The sequence below is a fragment of the Phoenix dactylifera genome, chromosome 18 (assembly GCF_051530095.1).
Source record: "Phoenix dactylifera cultivar Ajwa chromosome 18, Ajwa_hap1_PhDact_Kaust_v1.1, whole genome shotgun sequence".
Classification (NCBI taxonomy): Eukaryota; Viridiplantae; Streptophyta; class Magnoliopsida; order Arecales; family Arecaceae; genus Phoenix; species Phoenix dactylifera.
In genome coordinates, this window is record NC_143207.1 from 8229115 (window position 1) to 8241280 (window position 12166).

Below are 12166 nucleotides of genomic sequence, written 5' to 3' on the forward strand. Positions count from 1 at the left end.
GATCGAACTGCTGTTGTGGTAGAGCTTTAGTGAACGGGTCTGCTAGGTTGTTCTTGGTGTCTACTCGTTCAATGACTATGTCTTGTCTCTCGACAATCTCTCGAACAAGATGGAAGCGTCTTAGAATGTGCTTGGATTTGTGATGAGACCTTGGTTCCTTCGCTTGAGCAACAGCTCCAGTGTTATCACAATAAACTGGGACTGGTCCAGCAATCTCGGGAACTACTCCTAACTCAGAGATGAACTTCTTCATCCAGACAGCTTCCTTAGCGGCTTTACTTACAGCAATGTATTCTACCTCAGTAGTTGAGTCAGCTACAGTTTGCTGTTTGGAACTCTTCCAGCTCACTGCACCACCATTTAGGGTAAAGACATACCCTGAAGTGGACTTGCTATCATCTGGATCTGATTGAAAACTAGAATCAGAAAATCCTTCTAGTTTCAACTCAGATCCTCCATAAACTAGAAAAATATCTTTAGTCCTTCTCAAGTACTTAAGAATATTTTTCACAGCTATCCAATGATCCTCTCCTGGATCCGCCTGAAATCTACTTGTTATGCCTAAGGCATAAGCAACATCAGGCCTAGTACATAGCATAGCATACATAATCGATCCTATTGCCGAAGCATAGGGAATAGAATTCATTCTATTCCTCTCTTCAGATGTCTTAGGAGACATCTTCTTAGAGAGACGTATGCCATGACTCATAGGCAAATAACCTCTTTTACTTTCTTCCATGCTGAATCTTTTCAGCACATTATCTATATACCTAGACTGGGACAAGCCTAGCATCCTTTTAGATCTATCCCTATAGATCTTTATACCAAGTATATAGGATGCTTCTCCCAAGTCTTTCATGGAAAAGCTTTTTGACAGCCAAGTCTTGACCGATTGTAACATTGGAATATCATTTCCAATGATCAGTATGTCATCTACATACAATATTAAGAAGACAATGGCACTCCCACTAGTCTTCTTGTACACACATGGTTCATCCACATTTTTGATAAAACCAAACTCTTTGACTGTTGTATCAAAACGGATGTTCCAACTCCTCGATGCTTGCTTTAATCCATAAATGGATCTCTTAAGCTTGCATACTTGATTTGCTCTCTTACTTGAGACAAATCCTTCTGGCTGTGTCATGTAAACTTCTTCCTCAAGATAACCATTAAGGAAGGCGGTTTTGACATCCATCTGCCAGATTTCATAATCATAGTATGCAGCTATTGCAAGCAAAATCCGAATAGATTTGAGCATAGCTACTGGCGAAAAAGTTTCATCATAGTCAATTCCTTGCTTTTGCCTGAAACCTTTTGCCACCAATCTAGCCTTGTAGGTTTCTACTTGGCCATCTGCTCCAATCTTTTTCTTGTAGACCCATTTGCAACCTATAGGGTTTACACCCTCTAGTGCATCAACCAAAGTCCATACTTGGTTGGTATACATAGAATCTATTTCGGATTTCATGGCTTCTAGCCATTTGTCAGAGTCATTACTCATGACAGCTTCCGAATAGGTCAGAGGATCATTATTCTGAACAATGTGGGCTTCATCATTTTCAATGATGAACCCATATCTCTCAGGTGCTCTTCGCACTCTATCTGACCTTCGGAGAGGAGATGTGTGTTGTGGTTGTACCTCATCAATGGGTACATCTGGTTGAAGAATTTCTTGTGTTTCTATTTGTAGGTCTTGAACTTCTTCAAGTTCTATTTTTCTATCCTTGCCCTTTTCTAAGATAAACTCTTTTTCTAAGAAAATGGCATGCCTACCTACAAAAACTTTTTGTTCGGTAGGATGATAGAAGATGTATCCTATACTATCTTTAGGATAACCTACAAAAATATATTTATCTGATCTAGCACTTAGCTTGTGTCCAAAATTTTTTTTGACATAAGCTTGACAACCCCATATCTTAAGATACTTAAGATTAGGCTTCTTTCCTCTCCATATCTCATATGGAGTGCTAGGTACAGACTTAGAAGGTACCCTGTTTAATATTAGTGCAGCAGTCTCTAGGGCAAAACCCCAGAAGGAAATAGGAAGATCAGTAAAGCACATCATGGACTGTACCATATCTAATAAAGTACGATTCCTCCGTTCAGCTACACCATTTAATTGTGGCGTATACGGAGGTGTCCATTCAGAGAGAATGCCCTTTTCTTAAAGATGATTTAAAAACTCACTAGAAAGGTATTCACCTCCTCGATCAGATCGAAGGATTTTAATACACTTTCCGGTTTGTTTTTCAACCATACTTTGATACTCTTTAAACTTATCAAAAGCTTCGGATTTATGTTTCATAAGATACACATATCCGAACCTTGATAAATCATCAGTGAATGTGATGAAGTAAGAGTATCCACCTCTAGCTGGAGTTGTCATAGGACCACATACATCTGTGTGTATAAGTCCTAATAACTCACTTGCCCTTTCTCCATGTCCAGTGAATGGAGACTTAGTCATTTTACCCATAAGACAAGATTCACAAGTTCCTAATGATTCATAATCATAAGGATCAAAGAACTCTTCTTTGTATAACTTGTTGATTCTTGATTCACTTATGTGACCAAGTCGGCAATGCCAAAGAAGGGTGTTATTTACTTCCTCTCTCTTTCTTTTATTGCTTTTATTAATATGAAAGACATTGTCATTAAGTAATAAAACAAGAAGACCATTTTCCATAATGCCATTGCAAAGATGCTTATTAGAAAAATAAATAGAGCAACCATTGCCCTTTCCATTAATTTCAAATCCTTTCTTTAACAACAAAGGAATGGAAATTACATTTCTAATAATTTTGGGCATATAATAACAATCTTCTAATTGTAGGAGCTCTCCCGAAGGTAACTCCAAGTTGTAGGTTCCAACAGCTTCAGCCTGGATGGACTCTCCTCCAGCGCCATACAGCTCGAAGTCACCTTTCTTCAAAATTTTAATTTTCTGTAGTCCATGCAAAGATTTGCAAATGTGAAAACCACAGCCGGTATCCAATACCCATGAATTTGAATTTGAAGAACTTAATGACAAGTTGGCATGTAACATAAACATACCTTTTGATGCAACTCTTGCATCGGTCTTCATACTTGCAAGAAAACTCTTGCAATTCCTTTTCCAGTGGCCAGCTTTGCCGCAATGAAAACAGGTACTTGATCCGGAGTTTTTCTTTCCTTTTTTCTTTTTGATGCTACTCTTGGGGTTCAATCGTTTCTTAGAACCCTTATTTCCCGATTTCCTTTTAGAAGTGCCATCTATAAGAAGGAGTGGACCTTTATCCTTCTTAATATGGCCTTCAGCTGTTTTGAGCATATTTAACAGCTCGGGCAGGGAGGTGTTCAGCTTGTTCATGTGAAAGTTCACAACAAACTGAGAGAATGAATCAGGCAGTGATTGCAGGATCAAATCCTGACTGAGCTCACTATCCATAGCAAAACCTAATTGATTTAATCTAGTGATTAAGTCTATAACCATAAGAACATGGTTTTGCACTGGAGTTCCTTCATTCATTCTAGCACGGAACAACTGCTTAGATATCTCATACCTAGCAGTCCTGCTTTGTTCTCCATACAACTCTTTTAAATTGAGAAGTATGGATTGAGTGTCCATGCCTTCATGTTGCCTCTGTAATTCATTGCTCATAGAGGCAAGTATGATACATTTGACAGTCAAACTGTCATTTTTCCACATCTTATGTGTGGCAACCTCCTCTTCTGTAGCATCATCCCCTAGATCTCCAAGATCAGGGGTTTCAAGTATATAGGAAATTTTCTCCTGAGTGAGTACTATCTTTAAATTCCTCAACCAGTCCACATAGTTTGGTCCGGTCAACTTGTTGGCATCTAAGATGCCTCTTAGTGAAAGTGAAGAAGCCATTTAATAATTCTACATATGTAAGAACATAACTAATATAAGCAGACCAATCATGATGACATGTTTGCAACTAGATAAGGACTTTAATCTAATTTGTCTCCTACTATTTTTATCGAATATCATAGCCCTCTCCTATGATAAACGTGAAAATATAATTTTTCTTAGTAGGGTTGAGATCCTAATTCATCATAAAAAGCCTTGTGGTTACACAACAAACCTTTATGAGTTCAAAGGTAGGAAACTCTTTCCGATTGCATCTCATGCAATTCTCAACTTTATCTTGTCCTCTTAAAATACTTATTGCCTTGTGTTAGCACAACAAACAATAATATTTTAGTTAAGTCAAACCCTTCATTTTCATATAGTCATATTCGAATAATATTGCCCTTGTGGTTGCACAACAAGGCAATATATTAAAATATGCCATAAGCATCTTAATGCACCAAGACAGTATAACATCAGTCCCCATTGCAAGTTTTGTGTTAGCACAACAAACTAGCATGGATCTTGACATAATAATATCGAGGCATGAAGGAAGGCTATCAATAGTATTATATCAATATTAAGCTTATCCATAATAGACAATCAAACAATTGGCCAGGTAAGCAGGTGGGAGGCTCCCCTTACTCAAAGAGTAAGGTCCTAATTAAGTAACCACCTTTAGTGCTTTCCTTAGACACCAATTAGATTAATTGTTCTAGAATGGGTTAGCTCAAAATTTTTTAACACTATGACTTAATATAATTTTTATTGAGGGCTTACTAGTCTCTAGCACATTCTTTAATTGTAACATATATTTAACATATCTAAAATAAGCTATCATGCATCATAGCTATCTCATAGCATGTATAAATCATAAGCAACTAATTAACATGCTTCAACATATTTTCATATGGAAAATTTCATATCATGATATTTTATTACATATCATATCATATATGAATCATATATTTCAGCATTTCATTAAGCATATGACATTACTATCTCATAGTAAATTAATAATCATACATCATGCATTATTATTTGATTGAACCAATTAAGGATAGCTCTGATACCACTGAAGGGTTCTAGCATGTCATAATGGGCAGCGGAAGCTAGGGATTTTAAAATTTTCTTAATAAAGTCCCTATGCATGAAACCCTTTTAAGCCTAGATCACCTTAATGATTACAATCAAATAATATAAAATAAATGCAGAATTAGTAGAATACCTCAAACGCTAATCCAAAGTGTACAATCTCTACGAGGCGTCCAAGTGTCCGCCCTCCAATGGTGATCCACACGAAAACTTGATCAAGACTTTAGCTCCAAAGACTTTTGATCCTTAATGCAGAATTCTTCTAAAGAACTCTAACGGCTTGCTTTCCTTCCTTTCTATTTTTCTTTAGCCTTCTAAAATCACTTCTAATCCTTTTGTCCTAATGAAGACCACCTTGTCTTGGCTTAGGACACACTAGAAGCAATGTTAGAAAGAAAGAAACTAATGTAAGAAAGAAGGGATATGAGAGAGAGAGAGTTGGATTGATTTCCGATGATTTGAAAACACCGGGAGCATTCCCTATTTATAGATGGCGTACGGATGCATTGTAGCCATCCATTCATGCATGAAGAGGGGCGTGAGATCAAGGGATGTGTCATTTGATGAGAGGGCATATCAGAAGTAGTTAGGATAAGATGAAGTGCTTATGATATGGCGCTTCATCCTTATCCATTCCCTAAGCATCTCTTCATGAAATCCACCGTACTCATGCCTCTCTTCATTTCTTCTCACGCATGAAAAATAGGGAGCATTCTCAACCATTGATCAAGGCTAGATGATGATCCAAAGGCCCTTATTGGTGGCGCCATAAGAAAGAAGGAGAGAGAGAATGATGCGGTTGAAGGGAAAGTAGTTAGGATATGATGACGTGTCATCTTTATCCAATCCAAGTGGCACTTCTTCATGAGGCGCCATTCTAAATTCACCGTATTCCCTTCTTTCTCACGCCATCTGATGTTGACTAAGTCAATATCACAAGTCCATCACGAGATCATGATCTCCCATCATCCCATGATGAAGATCCAATGGCTCTAATCCATGGCGCCATCCATTTGATCCTTCTCTTCATCCAAATGTTGATCCAACGGTCAAAATTAAATGTTTTATCAAATCTAATCCAATTAGACTCAAATCAAGCCAATTTAGGTGCCAACTCTTGGCTAACCCATATTAGAATATGATCTAATCAAATTAGATCAATTAAGAATCAGATTCGAATCCAATTCAAATCAGATTCGAATCCAGTTCGAATCAGGAGCTAAGGTTTGCAACACCTGCTAGGATGTTTATCTTGCAAACATGATCTAATCCAATTAGACCCTTGATAAGTTTTCTTGTGTGTGACCCATTGGGTTCCATACTTAGCCAGCAATAGGTGTGAGTGCGAGTTGACCCAACTTGATTAGAACTCTTCTAATCGATTTAAGTCCAAACTGCGCGAACCCGAACTTAACAATTAGAATCCTTTCTAATTGGTGATCGAATTAAACTCTTTAATTCGATCAAACCTATAAGACAAGATTGACGTCTAGCAACGTGTCATGTCTACCCGAAAAATATGGAATTTGGTGGAAATACCAAAAATACCCTTCAGTGGCAAGTTACCATGCAATTCAATCCTTTAATCAAACTGCATCCCAAATATGTATATGAGTATGAATATATGTCAAACTCAATTTCATATTCATATTTTTCTCAATCTTTTAATGATAATTCAAATAATGAAACATTAGAAACTCTTTCTAATTTTCATTCTGCTTTGATCAAAGGCTTCCTGAATTATCATATGATTAGAATAAATAGGATGCTATCTTCTCTTACTAGAAGTGATTAATTCCTTGTTGACCTACTCATAATCTTCGTACACAATCCACCATATCCAGAAGACCTCGTACATAACTTATTGTCATGAATGAGTGTAAACCAAAACATAGGTTCATGTGCACAAGATACCATGGTGATCTCAGGTCAAAGGATCAGTTGCACAACTCCCACTAAGAGAATCATCTTTTGACATGTAAGTAAGACTTCATAAGATTTCTCTTTGTAGGTCAATTCAGTGAACTCATTCTTCTAATGAGCACCCATATCTTTGTATTAGTGTCTCCACACAAATGATTGTGAGATCAATCATCCTCTGCATCGAGCATACATAAGACATGCCAGTCTTTCCGGTAATCATTGATCCCCGACTCAATATACCAATGACTGGAAATATTTAAGATTAGGATTTTAGGATTTTAAGTCTCACTAGTATGATCTCATCATAGTCTTAAAACCATTGCCCTAATCTAAGGAGTTTATCATAAATATAATCAACAGCATATGATAAAATATAATGCCTTTATTCATATTTAAATGTCATGTACATGATTTGGACAAATCAAAAGAAAAACCCTTCGCAATACATATTGCGATTGGCTTGTAGGGCATCTACTCTTTCAGAAGGATATATGGCGAGCTATTAGATCTTGGTTCTACTTCAGCCACATTCCAGTAAATATAGCAGACAATACATACTATAGGTCTGCTATTAGGCTACCGGTCCCAGTGTAGATCCTCCAGGCCTGAAAGACATATATAGTGAGCTTCTTGACAATAATAAAGAGAAGCTAGAAAAATAAATTGCCTCCTACAAGAGCAAGTGGCCTATATATGGACTGACGGTGATGTGTGATGGTTGGACCAGTTCTACCGGGTGGAGCATCATCATCTTTCTGAAATATTGTGATATGAAGACTTTCTTCCACAAGTCAGTTGATGCTTTTGATTAGGTGCACAACGTCGCGTACATCCTTAAATGGATGGAGGAGGTAATTGATCAGGTAGGAGAAAAGAATGCCGTACTGGTCATCACTAATAATGGGCCACAATATAAGGCCGTCGGAGAGATCTTAATGAAGCGGCGGCTAGATATTTTCTAAACCCCATGTGCAGCAGATTGTATCAATTTCATATTGATGGATATTGCAAAAATTCATAGGGTGTAATAGTCAATGAAGATAGCTCAAACCATCACCAAGTACATTTATAACCATACATAGGTTCTTTTACTAATGAGGAGGTATGTAGGTGGAGAGATCTTGAGATCACACGCTTTGCTATCAACTACGTTGCACTTGATAGCCTTCTTGAAAAGAAAGCAGCCCTATATCAGATGTTTGTTAGTCCCAAGTGGCAGGAGAGTAGATATGCGAGAACCGACACTGAAGAAAACAGTGTCAAGAATTTGGTGACGAGGCAGACATTCTAAAAGCAGGCTGCTGTGATAGTGAAGGCTATCAGACCATTGTACGAAGTGATTCGAACCGTGGATAGTGAGAGGAACCCTCAGATGGGCTTTTTGTATCACATGATGGAGAGAGCAAAAACTCAGATCATCGAGATAAATCCGACGCATGCCTAGAAGTACATTAACATCATTGAGCGGCAGTGAAACACCAGATGGGTAGAGACTTCCATCTACCAAGTAAGCAATAACATTTAAAATTAGACTACTCCTATACTTGTACAATTTTACTAAGGTAATAATAAACTGAATATGCAGCATACTATTTGAACCCTCGGTTCTAGTAAAGTGTACCTGGAATCCATATGGATGACGATCTTCTGACCGCTCTGCCCTATGTCTAAAAGAGGTAAGCTAACTTAAGTGATATATGTAAGTTAACTGGTATCTTCTATTATTAATATAGTACAATACAGTTTTGTTTCACATACTAAAATATTTAGAGAGGGCAGTGAGCTTTGGAGTCTCAGTTGCTGTCGTAAGAAAAGTATAAATGTAAGTATGTTACACATCAGGAAGATATTTACCTCACGTTAGATGGTCACTAATATAGTACTATCTTATATGTAATTTTTTTCAATGTTGTTGCAGCTAAATTGTGGATTCATTTTGGGCTATCCACGAAAAATATTAAGCAACTAGCTATTCGGATCGTCTCCTAGATGGTCCCCTCGAGTGGTTGTGAGAGCAACTAGTCCATCTTTGCCCTCATCCACAGTAAGCAGAGGAATCGTTTGACACAGAAGCGTTTCAACGACCTTGTATATGTTCATTACAATCTAAGGTTGAGGCTGAAATGCATTCAAGAGGAAGTGAAACTCAAGTATACAGATCCAATCCATAGTGCTTTCGTTGATGATGAGAATGATCCTATGATCGGATTGCTTGTAGGCCAGCTGCAGGATCGAGAGCTTGATGAGCGAGGATAGCCTCCACGATCGGCCAATTTCGTAGCCAGCGAGAGTTTGATAGTGACTTCTTTCTTAGGGTAGGGCGACGAAAGGCTACTTCAATGATGGAAACGGCTAAAGTCGATGCAGGACAATGTGCTGAACATAATATTCCATACATACTTCTAGTTGATCAACCACAGCCACATGAGAGGCCACTAAGCTACCCACAAGGATATGATTGCATATAGGAGACGAGCTCCTAGAGGTCATTCAGAAGAATACGATGCAGCTGCAGATAACCTCGTATGTAGACTAAGATTTATAGACATATAAAATACTGAGTCGTATACTAGATCCTATTACTCGTAGCCATATGCAATTTATGATCCATACGAATACTGATATGGATGTGGTGCGTCTGAGACATCTTCCAATAGCTACTATCGTACACAGCTCGGAGCATCTTACGGGTCAGTTTTTACTGTCGGCATATTCGGATGAACCTCTCCACAACCGTATTATTAGCTAAAGTACAACTCTGAGAGCTAAAACTTAAACGAAAGATCCGAGAGTACTTATAATCCGGTGTGCGTTCCTTATGGGATGAACATTCAAGACCACAATTTCACTTGATTAGAGGGATGGGCTGATATGCTTCTTGACTATGCTAATGATCCGAATATTTATGGGAGACATCGCCACTCGACCTAATTTTAGATATCAGTATGTATGTTGTAACTTAAATGTATATAATTGATTGTATTATCTTATAATTTTTACATCACTACTTGATTTGGAAATATTTTATGTTGTTTCTTGTAGCATGCAATATCTTACTAATTATTTTATGGTTTGCATCATTTTAAAATAATAAGATGCATCATTTAGGTTAAACTGAGATCATAGAAATATAAAAAAAATCAAATTAGACTTAAAATTGTTGAAAAAGTTCAAAAAGAGAGATTATCAATTAAACACTCTTGAAAACTCCAAAAAAAAGGGTGTGCCAGTATCGAACCGACACACCTACGCGTACCGTCCACAATACGGTACCGAACCATACCGGCCGCCGACCAGTATAGGTCTCGGTACCGGTTCGGTAGATCTTAATTTTTTTTTTTTTTTGTTACAATGGTTGTTTACACTACTCTAGCTTGAGTACAGCCAACAAAATCCAAAGACAAGAAATGCTAAAGTAATGGGGGGATCCCCCCTGATGTGTCCAGAGAACCTCGCTGGAGTGCTGCGCAGTAAAGAAGGCGACCCAGTCCACAATCCTGTTCGCCTCATGGTATGCATGTACTGCCTGAAATGCTCTGCAGTCGTCCGCCATCTCTCAGATGTCATGTAAACCTTGGTTTCAACACCATTAGCTTAACAAACATTACAATCTCCAATAACCAACGGTCATTTTCTTTGTTTCTTTTCGGTCATTGTTATGTATCTTGTTATTGCACAAAGCAACACTTAATGCATTCTAGGATTTATTTTTATGCTTCTCTTTCGCACATTCATACCTTTGAGTTTGGTGGCCATGTTATCTTGATGCTTCCCTTACTTTAGCGAGATTGTTTGTATAAATGTTAGTTAAAATTATTTATTTTTAGGGCAAGACCCTCATTTATCAGAGGTCTTCATACGATATTTAAGTATTATGGAAATAAACATGTTCAAAAGACCTACTTAATTTATTCAAAAGAAGGTAAGGTAGCTTATGCCATATTGATGGAATAAAAATTGCTAGTTAGTGCAATTCCTTAAGTAGCTATGTTAAAGAAGCTTGACATTCAAAGGCATCAACTAACTCAGGGTTTATAATTCAGATGGTTAGGAAGTTGCCAATGAATATCTTTTCTTTTAATGAATATTGATTCTAGTTTTGTTCCACGATTATCATATTTGTCTTCACTATCATGCTCAGTAAGATTTCATGAGAATTATGAAATTTGGTAGCATTGATGTTTCAATGGGCTCAAATATATGCTTTGGTTTCAACTTTGTCGAAAGTGTATAATGTTCTGATGAAACTACTTACTAGAACCATTTATTTTGAATTCTTGTTTAGGATGATAAAAGCATCCAATCTCATAAAATTTGAGTCCAATTTCTATACTGGTATCAATAAGCATGGACCTGAATCCTATTTGTTACTTGATACTACATTAAGGCCCTATTTGGAGGAACTGTTGACAGTAGAGCTTTTGAAAGTAGAGTTTTTATAAAAAATTATTTGCTGTTTGGTAACTATATTTTTAAAATATTGTAAAACTTTAACATGTATTTGGTAAACAAACTAAGTACATTTAGTGTGACAAAATGACCATAAAAGACATTACATAGTATTATACAATATAGCATAATAAAGTATAATATGTATTAATATATAAATATATGATATAGTATAATATTAATGTAATGTAATATAATATTACTATAATATAGTAATATAATATTATATACTATAGCATAATAATTTAATATAATATTAACTTATTTAATATAACATATCAATGTATTATGATATAATGTAATATAATATTATTTATAGTATAATACAATAATAAAGGTATAAAATATTATAATTATTAGCGTAAATTAATTTTTCATCCTCTTGATAATTGTGGTATTGTGGTATAATATAACATAATATTAAATTATTTAACATAACATATTAATGTATTATGATATAATATAATATAATAATATTTATAGTATAATACAATAATAAAGATATAAAATATTATAATTTTTTACCCTTCTTATGGCCATTTATCTATCTATGTAATTATTATATTTTATTATGGGTATTTTGGTCCAAAAAAATATTATAACTCAAAATAGCTTTTCGACAATTTCTAAAAATTTTTTTTTTGAAGAAGCTCCAAAATGGAGCTTCTCCTAAAAAATAGTTATCTAAAAGTGCTTTTAGAAGGCCAGAAAGTGCTTTTTAGCTCTCCAAAAGCTTCTTTATTAGAGCTTTTAGAAGTAGAGTTTTGAAAGTAGAGTTTTCTGAAGTAGAGCTTTTATAAAAAGCTGTTTGCTGTTTGGTAATTATATTTCTAAAGTGTTGTG